This window comes from Otolemur garnettii, unplaced genomic scaffold (assembly GCF_000181295.1).
Source record: "Otolemur garnettii isolate 467f Iridium unplaced genomic scaffold, OtoGar3 scaffold00007, whole genome shotgun sequence".
In the NCBI taxonomy this organism is placed as follows: Eukaryota; Metazoa; Chordata; class Mammalia; order Primates; family Galagidae; genus Otolemur; species Otolemur garnettii.
In genome coordinates, this window is record NW_003852402.1 from 3469675 (window position 1) to 3476161 (window position 6487).

At 53.5% G+C, this 6487-nt stretch overlaps 1 non-coding gene across 1 annotated transcript; it reads right to left on the reverse strand.

The window, feature by feature from the left end:
- Positions 1-375: 375 nt before the first annotated feature.
- LOC111723099 lies at positions 376-483 on the reverse strand. Its single transcript, XR_002771718.1, has one exon. It is a non-coding gene; the product is annotated as a U6 spliceosomal RNA (small nuclear RNA).
- Between the last annotated feature and the right edge of the window lie 6004 nt (positions 484-6487).

The following is a 6487-nucleotide window of genomic DNA, read 5'->3' on the forward strand; positions in this document are numbered from 1 at the left end:
ATGAATCATGGTGACAGTTGCACAATAATGTGAAGGTGCTTGACGCTGTTGAAATGGTAAATTTTACGTATATTTACACACACACGAACACACACAAAGACATTGCTAAAGAAATGTGTCTCTTGGATTCCGGTTCCAAGAATGGTTGAAGGGAACAAGGCCTGCACAAGTAATAAGCTCCTACGGGTGACCCTTCCTCCAGGGCTGGGAATGGCCAGTCTGCATAGCCCAGCTCTGAACAGCTGGGCCCAGCCAGGCCTCACATAGCCAACATTTTCCATAATAATCTCTAAGCTGGGAGACAGAATCTTGCTTTGAGGAAGCAGTGAGTCACTATTGATCTTTATCTGAACTTGATCTTCTTTTTTTTTCCATAAAAATATGGAACGCTTCACGAATTTGCATGTCATCTTTGCCCAGGGAGCCATGCTAATCTTCTCTGTATCATTCCAATTTTAGTATATGTGCTGCTGAAGCGAGCACTGAACTTGATCTTCTATTACTGTGCCATTGAACTATACACACACACAAGATACATGTTCGTTGTGGACAAATTTACAAGCATAGTAAAGCACTCATGAGAAAATAACAAATACACAGAATCCCAACTTGGTTATATCTGCCCAGCTCTTCTCTATTCATAATACATACTTAATCATTGTGGTCATATATCATGTTTTTATTATCTGCATTGTTTGCTAACATGCAACGAATAGTTTACCTCATCTTTTAATGTTTCCATAACACACTTTAATGATTGAAAAGAATCCATTGTTCAGCTGTCCCTTAGATAACTTCTTTACCTAGTTCTTTATGGGTTGGCTGTCTAGGTGATTTACAAATGGGCTTCTCTGAACATCTTACTTGAATGTCTCTAATAATTCCCTTAAGGTACTCCTAGGAGAATAATTGTAACTTCATAGAGGATGTACTTTTGAAAGGCTCTTAAACATAGTATTACCAATTGGCCCTCCAGGAAGGGTGAACAGATTGTTCTAGCACCAACAGCCTGTGAGTGTATGTGGGTGTTTCTTACACAAAGATGTCTTATTCTACCTGGCAGGAGACCTGTCACAGCAGGAACACTATTGCTGGGGGTGGGTCCTGGCTCAGGGGCTTTGTCCACTCTGAACTCCTGTCTTTTCATCTTTGCTGAGCAGTACCAAAGAGAGTGGGGCAGGGAGGATCTAGGCTCTGAACTCTACGGGGAAAACACCCTGAGCCCAAGTTCCCGGGCTCTTGAGAAGGCTCCACTCCTAGTTGCCCCTGGAGACCACTAAATACTCTTAGCACTTGTTTGCTGGAGCTGTCAGCTGTCAGACCATTTCTCAGGCATGGGGTATGGAATGCCCCCCAGCGTTCCACCAGAACCTTCTGGCTCTTCACTCTGGCTTGGAGAGTGGTGTCCACAATCTCAGGGGCAACAGTTTCAGGGACACTTTTACTATGAATCAGGACTGCACTATGAAGTGCTCATGACCAAGCCTCCCTGCAGCCTCCTGCCTTCAGGCTCCCCCTACTTCATGGCAACCCGAGGCCATCCACCATATTCAGCCCAGTCACACAGAGGCAGCTGAAAACCGAGGCTGACTTGGGCACCCTTTCCACATCTGTCCGTCTTGACTGTGGGCAAGGCCCCCAGGGACACAAGACACACAAAGTTCTGACCTTCCCAAAAAGCCTCCTGTAATTCATCCCATCCTCCCATTCCCAGGCCACACATGACCTTCCCTGTCTGGGTAGCGGAGTCTCAAATTGCTACCTCCGAGTGGTTCCCCAAACATGTCTTCTGTCCTCACCCTCCTTAACCTTTCAGTTTTAAGAACAGAAGAGGGTTGGCCCCCTGCTGCCCTCTCCAGCCTGATACCATCACCGACCAGCCAGGCCAGAGAGAACTGCTTGCCTTTCTTACATCCTGGTCAGAACTTCTCCCGCCCTTCCTACTGTGAGTGACCACAGCCGCTGACAGCAAGGAGTACTCACCATGTGCTCAGCCACCACCTCCGCCAGGAAGCTTTCTGGGATGGCTGCCTGATGATGACAAGCCACTCTATGATGTTGGCTCTTCCTGCCCTTGGTTACAGAGAGCAAGGCCCATGTCTTCAGCATCTTTAGTGCTCAGTGCAGGGCCTGACATGGATGTCCAGTCACATCATGTTTGCAGGAGTGACCCCAGGATGACATAGTCTGGGTAGAGTGAGTGAAAGTTGTCAGACCATCCCATTTCAGATACTGCCTTGTTTGGAAAGAGGACAGACTAAAATCTGTCCCTGACATAGAGGGATTAAAAGGCAAAAGAATGCTGGAAACAATGTGACAATTTTGAGTCACCTAAGAAAGCAATTATGTTTCCAGTGTAACCCTTTCACTAATTTGCTGTATGACCTTGAGGAAGAGGCCTCAGGCCTGTCTTGACTGCTGAGCTGTCCTCAGTGATCACCTCGGGGCTCCCAATTCCAAAGGAGCTGGTGCCACATTGCAATGCTAATCTCTAATGGTGGCCACCATCACATCACAGCCTGTCCTGGGAGGGGAGGAGGATCTCCTTCTAAAACACTCTGCAAGGTCCGCTGCAGATGCTCCACCTGGGCTGGCCAGGCATCTCTTCCTGCTCAGTGGCCAGAGACTGCTGGCCTGTGGTGAGAAGGCCCCAAGCCTATGTGCCCACATACACTTGCTTCTTGTCTCACACATGGGGACAGACAGAGCATTTGTGCTTTGTCCCCTCTTCTCTGTTCTCTTAAACTTCCTTCTGTTTTTTTTTTAAGTTTTATTTTATTATTATTGTTTTTTGCAATTTTTGGCTGGGGTCGGGTTTGAACCCATCACCTGCTGGTATATGGGGTTGGAGCCCTACTCCTTGAGCCACAGGTGCCACCACCAACTTCCTTCTGTTTTATAGTCAAAGAGACCGATGTCGTGGCTGTAGGCTGCCCCTTGGGCCTCCCCATGGCTGGGTCTCATCACACTGACCAGCCAGATGCTCATGTGGGTCAGGCTCTGACAAGTGCCAGGTAAGAGGACTCCCACGGCCAGGGGACTAGTCAGGAGAGGCAGCTGGTCTAATGGGGTTCAGGAAACCAGTGGCTTAGGCAGGAAAGGAGTCCATGGGGAGGTCCTACCCCTGATTGGGGATCAGCCAGGATCGCATTTGCCACTGTTAGGGTAAAATGACAAATATAAGGATGTCGTGGCAAGTTTTTCACAAGGCTATGTTTGTTCAGCACAAAGGAATGGTCTTTGTCCTGAGATTGTCTTCTTCTTCTTTTTTTCTGGTTTAAAAACATTCCCCCCAAAAGGGAAATTATAATTAATTATTTTTCTAAAAGCCCCAACATGGAAAAATAGAAAGTTGGCAATCTTCAGTAGGTCTGTGATATTCCTTTGAAATTTGACCAGGCTGTGAATTCCGGATGTCTGAGAACCCCGGTCTGTGTGTTCCCTGCTGAGGCCTCTGGGGAGAGTCACTAGGTCACTGCTCCCTGTTTAGAGACTGCAGTGGCTCCCTATTACCCTTGAGTTTGGAGCCAAATTCCTTTTCATGGCATCAAAAGCCTAGGCAGATGGAAAAAGGAGGAGGAGAAGAGGATCCGGGGCAGCTTCCTGGAGGAGGTGGATCTAAACCTCCTTGGCAAGGACAGACTCCTTGGCAGGGGGAGAACGGGGAGGGGGCAGTCCACATGCAGGGGCACCACATGCAGGAGGAGGCTGGGATGGAGGGAAACAGCTGTAGTGGTATGTGGCTAGTTGAGCAGGGATGGAGTTGGGGACACATCACAGAGCAAAGCTCCCAAGACAAGAAGTGTGACATGCAGGGTCCTAAATAAGTGAATATAATTGTGCCCACTTTATAGATGAGGGTTGCAGGGAACGAGGAAAGCCACAAGGGTCACACAGTGAGCTAGGGCTGGAGAGAGATTTGAATCTGGGTCCCTCTGACTCTCAGATCAAGCTCTGCCACCTGAGGGTCTGTTTGGAGCTGGTACCCCATGTAACCACCCACGTGGTCCCTCCTTCTTGGGCCGGTGGCTGGCAGGGCTGCCTAGCTGTGAGGCCCAGCTCCACCCTGGCTGCTGCTGAAAACCCCAGGGAAACACCCCTCAGCATCCAGGGCTGCCCTTGCTGTTAGGTGGGCTGCTGGCTTCCCACAGGGGCCCTCAGGACAGATGTTGCAGGGGCTGGGCCCTTGGCATCCCATCCCCACACCCAGTGCGTGCCCAGAGGCCCTGGGTCTGCAGCCCCAGCCTCTTGGCTGCCTCACTGGCTTGCTGGTGGGGCACCCACCCCTCCTACTGCTTTGTGCAGGAAGACAACTTCCCAGCCTCCCCACAGGTTCAGGGATAGGGATGTTCTTGGGGACAATGGAGCTCAGAGGCCTAATTCAGATCTCCCAGGAGGAGCCTCTCCTGCATCCCACGAATGGCTTTGAGCCTCTTTCCAAGTACTGGAAATGCTGGTGCTGTGGTCTGTCCCCATCTGCCATGGCACAATGCGACTTGCACTGGCTGGCATCCACCTATCCAATTAGGAAGCCAATCAATGCCTCCTGATGTGACTGTGCCGTGAGAATTTGGAAGTTCCTGCCTGTATGGAGCTTGCAGTCTAGCGAGGTGACCAGAGCAGGGGGCAGTCCAGTGACAGAGGTGCACTCTGGTGACGGCCACTGGTCACAGTGCTCTGAGGGCAGCTCCAATCCCAGTGCCGCATCGGCTCACTGGACACTTGGAGGAGGGAGGTGCAGCTGTCCCCAGGCACCAGGCTGGAAGGCTGCAGAGGCGGCCAGACCACGATGGAGGACTTTCGCCATCTCTAGACACCATCAGGGCCACCTGCCTCATTGTTCAGGGGAAACTGAGGCTGGGAGATGGTGCTCCAGGGTCCATACACAGTGTGTCAGAGCCCCAGCAGGGCCCTAGGCCTCTGGCTCCCTGGCCAGCCACTCCTCCCCTCCTGGACCTGTTTTTTCTTACGGGGCAGAGGGCATTCTTGGCAGTAGGGGTGGAGGTGGAGTGGGGCGGAGGTCACCTGGCAGCTAAGGTCATGGAGGGGCTCCTGGCAGCAGGGGGAGGCTGCGGGAGGGGTCCAGAGAGGGGTGCTGGCAGGGGACTGAGGGGCTCCTGGCCGGCCGGGCCGCCCGCCCAGACGGGCTGCCAGGCTGATTAGCATGGGCGAGGGGCGCTGGCGCGGGGGCGCCGTCGGCCGAGCTGGCACGTCCCTCGCGGGCCCAGCTGGCCGGGCCTGAGACACAAAGCGCCTCAGACGGTGGCGGTGCTCGGCCATTCACGCTCAGGGGCGGCCCGGGCTCGGGCGGCGAGGAATTCCCGCCGCCGGGGTGAAGAAAAGCGCCTGGGCCGGGCGGGGCTCGGCCGCCCCGCGCTCCTGACCTTGAACCTTTGTGACTGGAGCGCATGCAAATCGCGGCGGGGCCGCGCCAAGCCCCGAGGGCGCTGCGCTGCCCGGGGTGTCCAAGCGAACAATGCGCCACTGTCCCCGCGCGGCGCCGCGGGCTGGGAACGGCGCGGGCACGCACCCGGGGGCGCGGCGCGGAATGCCAATGCGACCCTCCGGCCGGCGGACGCGCGGTGCCCGCGGGTGTGGTGCGTGCGCGCATGTCTGTGCCGCGCTCCCGCGCCCCGGCGCCCCAGACAAGGCCCGAAGGTCTCAGGTGCCTGAGGGTGACTGTCTCTCCCTCCCTCCTGCTCTCCCTTCCTTTCTTTAATTAAATGGATTTTTTGAGTCCTAAATGATCAGTAACAAAATAAAGGTGGCCCTAATAAACCTCCTAGCCCTAAAGAACTTGTGCCACCCCAGGACAGCCTCCTGTGCACACTTTCTCTCCGGGGCACAGTCTTTCGGACAGCCCAGGCGACCTCTCTTTCTATTCTTCTCATCGACAGTGCTACAACCCCTGTCAGGCGGGCATCTCCATCACAGTGACCACAGCTTGTCAGCAGGGTATTCCCAGTCCTACAAATGGTTGTACAAGGACAGGGACCTCGCCATGAGTTGCTAACTGAGCCCAGAAAGCTGTGCCAGGTCCAGATGTAGGTCCCACAGCATCCACCCCAACCTGCTTAGATGTAGATATGGTCTGCGTTATGTGACTCAACAGACAGGAAACAAAAAGCACATATGCCAGGTGGGAAGCAGAAGCTGGTTTTGATGTCCATGTGCCTGGTCAGGTGATTCCAGCACTTTCTATTAGTTTGGATTGGACATGTTTACAATAGGAGACAGCCACAGCCCCGAGTTCAAAGTCCCACTGCTGCCACTGACACGCAACTCATTGAGTGACCTCTTAAGACTCGATTTCCTCTCTAAATAGGGGTCTGTGATTCTTGCATGCCCATCTTGCAGAGTGAGTGTCAGCTGTCTGGGTCCCCCAGGCAGCCCAGGCGTGTGTGGGGGCCTGCGGCCTGTGTACATGCACACCTGTGTGAGGAGTGTGTGTGTGGAGTGGCCCCCAGGCAGCCCAGGTGTGTGTGTG